This window comes from Mus musculus, chromosome 17 (assembly GCF_000001635.26).
Source record: "Mus musculus strain C57BL/6J chromosome 17, GRCm38.p6 C57BL/6J".
Taxonomy (NCBI): Eukaryota; Metazoa; Chordata; class Mammalia; order Rodentia; family Muridae; genus Mus; species Mus musculus.
The window spans coordinates 13,545,568-13,557,130 of NC_000083.6; the positions used below are offsets into that span (position 1 = coordinate 13,545,568).

The following is an 11,563-nucleotide window of genomic DNA, read 5'->3' on the forward strand; positions in this document are numbered from 1 at the left end:
TTGAACTGCTCATCCTCCTGCCCCTAACATCGCTGGCATCACAGCCATGAACCACCACCCGCAGCTCCATTTTCAGTTTAAATTTCCCTCTGCCCTTCTCTTCCAGCAACCACACATCTCAAGCCACAGATACCAGTCTACCCCAGCAGAGGAGTCAGGGAAGTGGGAAGGCCTCTGTTAACTCTGATCGAGAACACAGGAGAAAAGGGGGGGGGGGGGGGCAAAGACGAAAAGGGTAGAAAAGAAAGGTTCCATGTTACAGATTACAGAGACTGTAGAATCTCAGGGCTGAAAAGTACCATAGGGGTAGAACACTGACTAACACTTGAAAGACCCTTGGTTGGAACCTCAGCATTAGGAGGCAGACAGACAGCTATTTATCATCATTTGGAGACATTATTCTAACAGGTGTCTCCCCACCCTTGCGTTTTGAGACATGGAATATCCCCTAAAGTTATAATGTCAGTAGGAAATGAGTCTAACCTGGGGGGTTCCTTCCTTCCTTCCTTCCTTCCTTCCTTCCTTCCTCCCTTCCTCCCTCCCTCCCTCCCTCCCTTCCTTTCTTTTCTTCTTTCTTTTTTAAAAGAGAAACAACTGCTCTTATTTTGTTTTTGTTTATATGAGTACACTATAGCTGTCAGACACACCAGAAGAGGGCATCAGATCCCACTACAGATGGTTGTGAGCCACCATGTGGTTGCTGGGAATTGAACTCAGGACCTCTGGAAGAGCAGTCAGTGCTCTTAACTGCTGTGCTATCTCTCCAGCCCTGGCCTTTTTCTTTCTTATGTAAGCTGCTGTGTTCACCTTCCCTTCCCAGAGATTCTGAAACATCTTTTTTATTTCCAAACTAAACTTGCACACAGATCAGCTGCTGATCCGTCTAGCTTCTGTGATGAGTGCCGTTCCCAATAGAAAAGCCAAAGCTTGTTCTTTTGCACAATCTCCCCCACCCCCATCTCTCGGTCCTTCTGTCTCTTCAGGTGGGACACAGGTTACCTCAGCTGTATGGTCTCATCTCTCAGGCTCCCTTTTGTTTTCTGGCTGAGGTTTTGAGATCCTAAGTGATTATCTTTTGCTAGAACATCATTTTTACATAAAGGAGATGAAAATAAAGTATCAAATTAAGTCCGTCTGGTTCCATCTCCATCTGTCAACATTATACCATCTGCCCCTCGCTTCTTGCATGAAGCAACACAGCCTCTGACAATATTAGATAGAAGTGCCGTGGCCCTGGAAATAGCTCGAAAGAATGCAGCAGAGAGCTTTTATGAATTCCTACGAGGAAAACATTAGCTACAAAATCAGTTTGGATGCCTAGGGCCAGACACAGGTCTGCCCGAGCTCTCCAGCTCTGTCCAAGGCTGCACTCGCTGTCAGGTACTGAACATTAGGAAGCAGGAGGACCACAAAGCCCAAAGAAGCATAGGCCAGACCCAACCCTGCTGACACTGATGTCTCATGGGAAACAGGCTGCTGGGAAAACTGGAGGCTGGCACACCCAGCTATAAGCAAAGATCCCATAGCCCCTGTCACAGGAGGGTAAGTGCAGAGATGATAGGGCAGACACACTGTGACTATAAAAGTATAGAGTGTTTAAAACCACAAGGATTAAGGAAAGGGAAGATAGGTCAAGAAAGGCATTAGTAAGGGCCAGGTATGCTAGTGCACACATCATTATTCCCAGCTCTGGGAGACTAGGATTAACATAACAAGTTCCAGGACAGCCAGGGTGGCATAGAGAGACCCTGTTGCCATTGGTCTTTACTTTGGGGGTCCTTCTTTCTTCCACCCTTTCAACCACACTCCTGCCAGAGCACGAGATAAATCATAGTCAGCTGCTGTGGACAATCTGAAGCTGCCCCCTATCTCACACCTGGGATTAAAATGAAAACATACCTTTATAATAGTTCTGCAAGGTTTTTTGGTTTGGTTTGGTTTGGTTTTTTGTTTTTGTTTTTGTTTTGTTTTTTTTTGAAACCAAAATTCCAAAATTAGCACTACAGCCTGTCTCCAAAACAAAGCAAGCAAGCATTAGCAAGAAACCGCATCAGCCATCACAGGAACCATAGGTAGTCTAAGTGGCTCAGTTATAAGACAGAAGTCATCAGATTAGACTAAAAGCATGACCCATGTGTGCAGACTGCCATCGTAAACCCACATTCAAAAACCCTTGGAGATATTGCACAGACACCCATGCTCCAACATCTGCCCAGGTGTGGAAACCATGTCCACGGGGGTTCTGAAGCAGGCATGTGCTCATGAATTGGCATGCTCTCATGAAGAAGGCATGTTCACATGAAGCAGCCATGCTCTCACGAAGCAGGCATGTTCTCAATTAAGGCAGTAAACGCAACAAGTCCCATGTCTGTCATCTGCGAGTGGACTCTGAACAGAAGTGTCTCCACCAGGTCTACCATCGGGAACATTCGTACAACCCTAATGCAGGCCCCTCCTCCCTTTCCTCATTGGCTGAGTTATCAGTTACATGCCACCTGCATCTTCACTGTCTCTGTCTCTTATGGTTGTTTCTCAACACGACCATGTGACAGTTCATCCCTGCATTTTACATCCTGTTCATTGAAAACCTTACCAGGTGCATGACCTTGTCACGTGCGTAAGCCATTTGGCAAGGTTGGCTGTTAATAATTTTCTATTCCAAACTTAGTTTGGCTCAGGGTACCTAAACTAGCAGGTGTAAGCAGGGCCCGAGTGTTTTCCTTCTCACCTGTAGCCAGGCCTGAAGTCACTAGCGAATGGCTCCTTTGAAAATGGACCATCCTTTTCTTCTTACAATAAATGACTCGAGGTGGGGTGAGGTCAGGAGACTGGACTGTGGCTCATGTCCTGCAAACGCTGAGCAACCCTAGAGTGGGAAAAAATAGTTACTGCTAACAATCCACCAGAGCTGTTGAAAAAGGAACAGAAAACAGCAGGCACCATTGACCTGGCCTAACCATTACAAACCACACAAGCTGACAGTGGGCCCAGCTAATGCAGGGCGTTATTACACTGTCCTGTCAGAAGGAAACACACTTTAAATGTAAATAAGCAAATGGATCCAGGTATGGCAATGCACACTTATTTTAGTCCTAGCATCGAAAAGAGCATGAAAGGAAGGTGTGCTGGCTAGTTTTCTGTCAACTTAACACATGTTGGAGCCATCTGAAAGGAGGGAACTTCAATGAGAAAATGTTGTCATAAGATCTGGCTCTAAGTCATCTTCTTAATTACTGATTGACCCAGCCTATGATAGGTGGCTTCATTCCTGGGCAGGTGGTTCAGGGTTCTGTAAGAAAGCAGGCTGAGCAAGCCATGGAGAGCAAGTCAGTAAGCAGCACCCCTCCATGGCCTCTGCATCAGCTCCTGCCTCCAGGTTCCTGTCCTGTTTTGAGTTCCTGTCCCGACTTCTTCCAAGTGATAAGCAATGGTGTGGAAGTCTAAGACAAATACACTTTTTCTACACAAGTTGTGTTGGTTCTGGTATTTCATCACAGATATAGTAACCCTAACTAATACAGAAGGTTATGAGTTCAAGTACAGCCTCAAGTACACAGTGAGACCTTCTCTTACAAATAAAATTTAAGATGAGTCTGGTGACTCAGGCTTGCAACCTCAGCTACTTTGAGGTAAAGGCAGGAGAAGCACAGGTTCGAGACCTGCCTGGGATACAGAGCTACAAAGCAAATCTGTGCAATTTAGTGAACCCTGCCCCCTTCTCAAAAGAGATTTGGAGGTATAGCCCAAATGGAGGATTTCTCTGCCTTCATTCTCCAGTTCTGAGACGGGGCCATGAGGAGGGAAGATGGGGATAATTATGGACAAAATATACCATGTTATCATTGATCATGAGAAAGCTATGCATCCTTATCATAATCAGAAAAGGGAAACTGTAGTGATATCAGTAAGAAGAAAGAAATCGGTGAAAGTGACACAACAATTCTAAATGCTTAGGTGCTGAATAAATAAATAACCTGCAAAGCTGTGATGTAAAAACTGATGGGATTTCAAGGTGAGAGAGATGGATTGTGGGTACTTAGCAGGGTCTGTGAAACACTGACAGGTAATAGATTGACAAGCAAGAATACAGCACAGGAGAAGGCTCTTGCAGCACGTGTGAACTCGTTTGCATTCTGGGTCCTTTCTCCCCCAAGGCATGGGCTACCCATCCTTTGTAACCGCACATGGGACATTTAGAAATATAGACATTTTTTTTACCACAAATAAGTCTTTATGTACCTAAAAACATTAAAATCAATCAAAATGAATTATTCTGACCACAATGGAAGGAAATTACAACAAAAAGATCTCTGGTGGGGAAAAAATAAAAACCTCAAATTTTAGAAGACAAATGATGCCGTTTTAAATGCAGGGGCCAAAAGAGAAATGGATGCAGTGTCAGAAAATACTGTGAACAAATCACTGTACAAATGTGCACGGGCAAGCACCTGCTTACAAAAGGTCAGCTTACAATTGTTCTATTCTATGGTGGTGTGAAGTATCAGGCAGCAAGGAAAAGCCATTTTTAACTCTGAATTTTAATTCGGTATCCTTAGGTTAGGCTGTGCTGCTGTAGTGACACAAATCCTTGCCAACATATTCTGCCAAGCCAGCATTATCCTGCCGTCAAAGTCAGATGAAACCTAGAAGTGTGAATGGTTAAACCTGGGCTTAGTTCCTGGCACCCTGAACGACATCCTGACGCTCACTCTGCCACACTGATGCTGAGAACATGTAAAAGTGGTGATGACTTCTCAGCTATGTACAAGAAAATGTAATAAAGGGTCACCAAGGGTGACACAAAATGCCTGAGAGGTGAAAATCACAATATTGCATTTGTAGAGATTTCAAAACTGAACATTCATATGATAGCATTGAGTTGAAAACTTGACACCGGTGAGATCTCTGAAATAAAGGCTTCTTTGAGCTGTTCCCGGTGCTGGTGTCTGCCAGCAGAGGACCAGCTGTGGTCGGATTCCTGAAGCACAAGCAGTGCTGAGAGAGATGGAGGAGAATGTGCCCCAGGCCCAAAGAGCCAAGGCATTCTTTGAGGAAAATGAGAGAGAGCCAAGAAGCCACCTGCTTCCGCTGAGCTGTGCTGTGCTGTGCTGTGCTGTGCTGTGCTGTACTGTGCTGTCTGTGCTGTGCTGTGCTGTGCTGTGCTGTGCTGTGCTGTCTGTGCTGTCTGTGCTGTGCTGTGCTGTGCTGTCTGTGCTGTCTGTGCTGTGCTGTCTGTGCTGTGCTGTCTGTGCTGTGCTGTGCTGTGCTGTGATGTCTGTGCTCTGCTGTGCTGTCTGTGCTGTGCTGTGCTGTCTGTGCTGTTTGTGCTGTCTGTGCTTTGCTGTGCTGTCTGTGCTTTGCTGTGCTGTCTGTGCTGTGCTGTGCTGTGCTGTGCTGTCTGTGCTGTGCTGTCTGTGCTGTCTGTGCTCTGCTGTGCTGTGCTGTGCTGTGCTGTGCTGTGCTGTCTGTGCTGTGCTGTGCTGTCTGTGCTGTGCTGTGCTGTGCTGTCTGTGCTGTGCTGTGCTGTGCTGTCTGTGCTGTGCTGTCTGTGCTGTGCTGTCTGTGCTGTCAGTGCTGTCTGTGCTGTCTGTGCTGTACTGTGCTGTCTGTCTGTGCTGTGCTGTCTGTGCTGTGCTGTCTGTGCTGTGCTGTGCTGTCTGTGCTGTCTGTGCTTTGCTGTGCTGTCTGTGCTGTGCTGTGCTGTCTGTGCTGTGCTGTGCTGTCTGTGCTGTTTGTGCTGTCTGTGCTTTGCTGTGCTGTCTGTGCTTTGCTGTGCTGTCTGTGCTGTGCTGTGCTGTGCTGTGCTGTCTGTGCTGTGCTGTCTGTGCTGTCTGTGCTCTGCTGTGCTGTGCTGTGCTGTGCTGTGCTGTGCTGTCTGTGCTGTGCTGTGCTGTCTGTGCTTTGCTGTGCTGTCTGTGCTGTGCTGTGCTGTCTGTGCTTTGCTGTGCTGTCTGTGCTTTGCATTCTGTGCTGTCTGTGCTGTACTGTCTGTGCTGTGCTGTGCTGTCTGTGCTGTGCTGTGCTGTCTGTGCTGTGCTGTCTGTGCTGTGCTGTGCTGTCTGTGCTTTGCTGTGCTGTCTGTGCTGTGCTGTGCTGTCTGTGCTTTGCTGTACTGTCTGTGCTTTGCTGTGCTGTGCTGTGCTGTCTGTGCTTTGCTGTGCTGTCTGTGCTGTGCTGTGCTGTCTGTGCTTTGCTGTACTGTCTGTGCTTTGCTGTGCTGTCTGTGCTGTGCTGTCTGTGCTGTGCTGTGCTGTGCTGTACTGTGCTGTGCTGTCTGTGCTGTCTGTGCTGTACTGTCTGTGCTGTGCTGTGCTGTGCTGTCTGTGCTGTGCTGTGCTGTGCTGTGCTGTCTGTGCTGTGCTGTCTGTGCTGTCTGTGCTGTGCTGTCTGTGCTTTGCTGTGCTGTCTGTGCTGTGCTGTGCTGTCTGTGCTTTGCTGTACTGTCTGTGCTTTGCTGTGCTGTGCTGTGCTGTCTGTGCTTTGCTGTGCTGTCTGTGCTGTGCTGTGCTGTCTGTGCTTTGCTGTACTGTCTGTGCTTTGCTGTGCTGTCTGTGCTGTGCTGTCTGTGCTGTGCTGTCTGTGCTGTGCTGTCTGTGTTGTGCTGTGCTTTGCTGTGCTGTGCTGTCTGTGCTGTCTGTGCTGTGCTGTGCTGTCTGTGCTGTCTGTGCTGTGCTGTGCTGTGCTGTGATGTCTGTGCTCTGCTGTGCTGTCTGTGCTGTGCTGTGCTTTGCTGTGCTGTGCTGTGCTGTCTGTGCTGTGCTGTCTGTGCTGTCTGTGCTGTCTGTGCTGTGCTGTCTGTGCTGTGCTGTGCTGTGCTGTGCTGTCTGTGCTGTGCTGTGCTGTGCTGTCTGTGCTGTCTGTGCTGTGCTGTCTGTGCTGTGCTGTACTGTCTGTGCTGTGCTGTGCTATGCTGTGCTGTCTGTGCTGTGCTGTGCTGTGCTGTCTGTGCTGTGCTGTGCTGTGCTGTCTGTGCTGTCTGTGCTGTGCTGTCTGTGCTGTGCTGTGCTGTGCTGTCTGTGGCTGTGCTGTGCTGTCTGTGCTGTGCTGTGCTGTCTGTGCTGTGCTGTCTGTGCTGTGCTGTGCTGTGCTGTCTGTGCTGTGCTGTGCTGTCTGTGCTGTCTGTGCTGTGCTGTCTGTGCTGTGCTGTACTGTCTGTGCTGTGCTGTGCTATGCTGTGCTGTCTGTGCTGTGCTGTGCTGTGCTGTCTGTGCTGTGCTGTGCTGTGCTGTCTGTGCTGTCTGTGCTGTGCTGTCTGTGCTGTGCTGTGCTGTGCTGTCTGTGCTGTGCTGTGCTGTCTGTGCTGTGCTGTGCTGTCTGTGCTGTGCTGTCTGTGCTGTGCTGTGCTGTGCTGTCTGTGCTGTGCTGTGCTGTCTGTGCTGTGCTGTGCTGTCTGTGCTGTGCTGTGCTGTCTGTGCTATGCTGTCTGTGCTGTGCTGTCTGTGCTGTGCTGTCTGTGCTGTGCTGTGCTGTCTGTGCTGTGCTGTGCTGTCTGTGCTGTGCTGTGCTGTGCTGTCTGTGCTATGCTCTCTGTGCTGTCTGTGCTGTGCTGTGCTGTGCTGTGCTGTGCTGTCTGTGCTGTCTGTGCTGTCTGTGCTGTGCTGTGCTGTCTCTGCTGTCTGTAATGTGCTGTGCTGTGCTGTGCTGTCTGTTCTTGCTGGCTGGTGACAGGACAGAGGCTGTGGAAACATGGGACAAGAGTAGCTCTGAGGTAAAGAAGGTTTGTCCTTCTTAGACTATTGGCTCCAGGAATGTGGAATGGCTCTTTGTTTTTCTATTTTGGCTTAGACTAAAGCTATCGCTTAAGATAAACTCACTATCCACCACCTTCCAGTCTGTCACTTCATTTAGAACGTCTTTGATATTCTTCTCTTATCAATGGCACATAGATAAAACACACAGAATAATTATGTACTGTTTGTGCAATCACAAGTGTCTTGGTTAGTCTTGGGTCAACTTGACACACTTGAGAATTCTGTGGAAAGAGAAACCTCAAGAGAGAAAACACCTTTCTCAGATTGGCCTGTAGGCAAGTCTGTGGGGCATTTTCTTGATTGATGATTGATCTGAGACAGTCTAGCTCATTGTGGGTGAGACTACCCCTGGGCAGGTGATCCTGGTTAGTATATGACAGCGGCTGAGCAAGCCATGGGGAGTAGGCCAGTAAGCAGCATCCCTCCATGGCCTCTGCATCAGCTCCTGCCTCCAGGTTGCCTAAATAGACTGTGATCCAGCATATGTAAGCCAAATAAACCCTTTCCTGTCGAAGTTGCTTTTGGTCATGTTTCACCATAGCAACAGAGAGCAAACCAGGGCATGCATGCATGGAAGTGGGCCGGGAAGTATATCCACTCCCTATCCCCATCGACACTTGCTTCTTAGCTCAATTCAAAGCTGCTTGCTTTTCTTTTCAGCTTCTTTTATGACCAGGTTGCCTTGAATACATACAGGCAGGCAGGTCCTCTCCTTAGGCTTCACAGTCAGGGGGCTTCACAAACTCAGTGGACAGCAGAGAACCTTAAATAAACCTAGAAAGGAAAACAGGACATTAAAGTGACTTTCTTCCCCAAAAGATTAAAAATTAATAAAACAAAAATCACACTACCCCGCCCCCTGACAGAAACATGTATTTCAAATTGGCTTGGTTTCTATTTCTCCACATTCTTTTACATTGCTAGGCCCTTTGCTTCTTATCACCATGATTTCAAAGAAACTTTCAAATTGTTTTGTTTTACTATAGATGCAACGTGAACATGTGACCAAGCCTCTTCTGATAGCTCAGAGTTTTTAACTCAAATCTTCTGTGCATTTCCCTTAAGGAAAGTTACTGTTCAAATGTTCGATGCATTTATTTGTTATTTGTGTGTGTGTGTGTGTGTGTGTGTGTGTGTGGTGTGTGTGTGTGTACATGCCAGAGTGCCAAGAACCCGCTAATTCCTCTGAAGTCTTGGAATTAAATGTAGGGTCACAGTAAGGATGCTGCACCTGATTGGCTGACTGGGAAAACACAAAGAGGGTGAAAATAGGACCAGTCAGGGAAGATCTGTCAAACCCTACATGGGGAGAGAAACCCCCCACCCGTCAAATTGCTAAAAGATCTTAATCTCGTCCGTGGTCTGTCTCTGCATATACTTAACTGGTTAAAATGTTTAGCAAAAGACTTTTGTTATGGTTGTTTCTGCCATCTCCTCCCTTCCCCCAGCAGCTGCAGCTACAGTGAAGGCTATCAGAGATTCATCACTCTGCCTCTGAGGCTTAACTCTGCTTAGCTATCAAACCTGTCGGTAATCTCTGTCTTAGGGACCTCACATACTCCTAATGCCAATGAGAGGTCCTTCCCCTGCAAGGTGTCTTGCCCATAGGCTGTGGCCTCGCCCTCTTTGCAATGACTTGTTACTCAGTGGCTCATTTTGGTGGACTCAGAATTCACTCAACTCCTCCCCCGCTGGTGAGCGTCGATCCTAGAATGGCTTTAGAAAACAAGGCTCTTTGCAGCCCAGCTCTCATGCTGTTTGTAAACTGCAGGGCAGTCCTAACAGTAGGACTGGGGAGCCAAAGAGGACAGGGGTAATAAGCTGCAGACTCCCAGCAGGTTGCTGAGCAGACTGACCGCAGCAGCAGAGGAGACAGCTAGGTGGCCCTTCTCTTGCTTGTAGGCTTGAATACTTTTTTAAAAATTCTCTAATAAAATATTTCTTCCTCTTCTCCTGAGGTAGTTTCACAGGTTACAGATTAATCTTCTGAGGAGAACAGAGTAGAGAGTGTGCCTGTCTCCTGAGAGCAACCTCACTGGAGGGCTGCTAGCTTACAGAGTCCCCGTGTCAGAGCCACTTCTGTCCTGTGGCCAGTGAACCCTCACTGGGCTGGTGAGGTGAGTTAGGTGTGGCCTTAGTATCAAGGGTGGAGACATTCTGCCTGGGTTTCCCAGAGCATGGCCAGGCGCCTAAGCTGTCATGTGATCACTTTGGATGTGTGTAAGAGAAAGAGAGAGAGAGAGAGAGAGAGAGAGAGAGAGCGCACATGATATTTATTTCTAAAATGCACCAGCTGCTTCAAAAAGCATGTGGAATGGGACGGCTGGGCTCTCATGCGCTTCAAATATTGAACTAGGCTGGCCTCCCACTCCTCTGAAGGAATAGGAGCAACTGCATTTCTTTTCAGTTTAAAAAGAAAATGGTTTCAGAAATCTTAGCTGATCTTGTTCCCTTTGGAAGAGAAAAAAAATGTTACAGGCAAACTCTAAAGTTATAAAAAAAAACATACTTATTTCCTGACACACCCTGAACCTTGACCCGGCCACTCTCTCCCTCCTTAGCCTCATTAAATCCTGGCCTGCTGCCACACCTTCCTCGGAGTGCCTTGCTTGGGTGGCCCCGCCCAGCCCTCTAATCCCTCCTGTGTGCATACCAACACATGATGTCCCCGTGACTCCTGCCAGATTCCATACCCTGCATTTTAAGAAATATGAACACAGACCCTGTATCATAAGACAGTTCTGAAAAACAAAACTAAACAATGTACTTGAGTATGTACCGGCCTGGTCTGGGAGCGAGCCCTTAGAAACAACAGTGATTCCCACAATAACAAGCACCCATATTGAGTTTCCTGCTTCCAAAGTCCGTAGGATGGGTGTGGCTCCGGAGGCCTCTCCCGGCCTGCAGAGATGCCTGAGACCAGTACTCTCCTTAGGGAGACCTTAGGTTCACCGCAGGACAGGGAGGGTCAATACCATCTGGCTCGAACCACAAAATGGGACACTACCTTATAAGAGTTCAAATCATGTGGGACTGAACATGGCTTCCCAGCCATGAGACACCAAGCCGTTAGGGTTGAGCCATGGGGTTCTGGGTCAGAGGGCTGAGCCTTGAGGGTTGAGTCATGGGCTTCCGGGTCAGAGGGCGGAGCCGTGCAAGGGGAGAGCAAGAGGGAGCCGAGCCACAGGGTGCTGAGTCACGGAGGTCCTCTCAGCTTAGGGGGCCCTGTTTTGCTTGGACTCTTCCTCTCTGATGGTTGTGTGGAAGTTTCGCACCAGCAAAGCCTGGCTCCCAGAGACCCAGTGTCTTAGGCCATACGCCCACCGCCCAGGTCCTTTCAAGTGTGTAGTTGGTTCTGTGAGGGAGGAGAGTGTCAACCTCTACCTGTGGCTGTATGTCAAACTCTCACAGCAAAATTATTCGGTTTTGGGTTTGGGGGGAGTTTTTGGTTTCGTTTTTTGTTGTTGTTTTGTTTGTTTGTTTTTTGTTTTTGTTTGTTTTGCTTTGTTTTGGTTTTGGTTTTGTCAGAAAAGGCTCAGTAGTGACGTGCATATAGCTACTCAAGGAAGCTTTTATGCTTCCAAGCCTGGATATTATCATAAAGCAAAGAAAACACAAAACAAAACCCTTGTCTTCGTATACTCTTAACACCCCAAATCTCATTTCGGGGTGTCTCTGCCACCCCCCTCCCCGGGGTACTTCTGGTGGTCTTTTTTTCCTTCCACACAACTTTCATGGAACCTGCGCGAATATCTCCTGTTTTAAAGTTCCAATAAAAGTTTCCACCCTGAAATGGTAGCCTTACAGAGATG

At 47.9% G+C, this 11,563-nt stretch overlaps 1 long non-coding RNA gene across 2 annotated transcripts in view; it reads right to left on the reverse strand.

Moving 5' to 3' along the window:
• Positions 1-8,527, reverse strand: part of 2700054A10Rik (RIKEN cDNA 2700054A10 gene) — a 67,074-nt gene extending 58,547 nt beyond the window's left edge. For both annotated transcript variants that reach the window (NR_045437.1, NR_045436.2), the window contains exons 1-2: positions 8,446-8,527; positions 2,729-2,866 (exon numbers count right to left, since the gene is read on the reverse strand). This is a non-coding gene — a long non-coding RNA (RIKEN cDNA 2700054A10 gene). The remainder of the gene's footprint in view (positions 1-2,728; positions 2,867-8,445) is intronic.
• Positions 8,528-11,563: the final 3,036 nt, after the last annotated feature.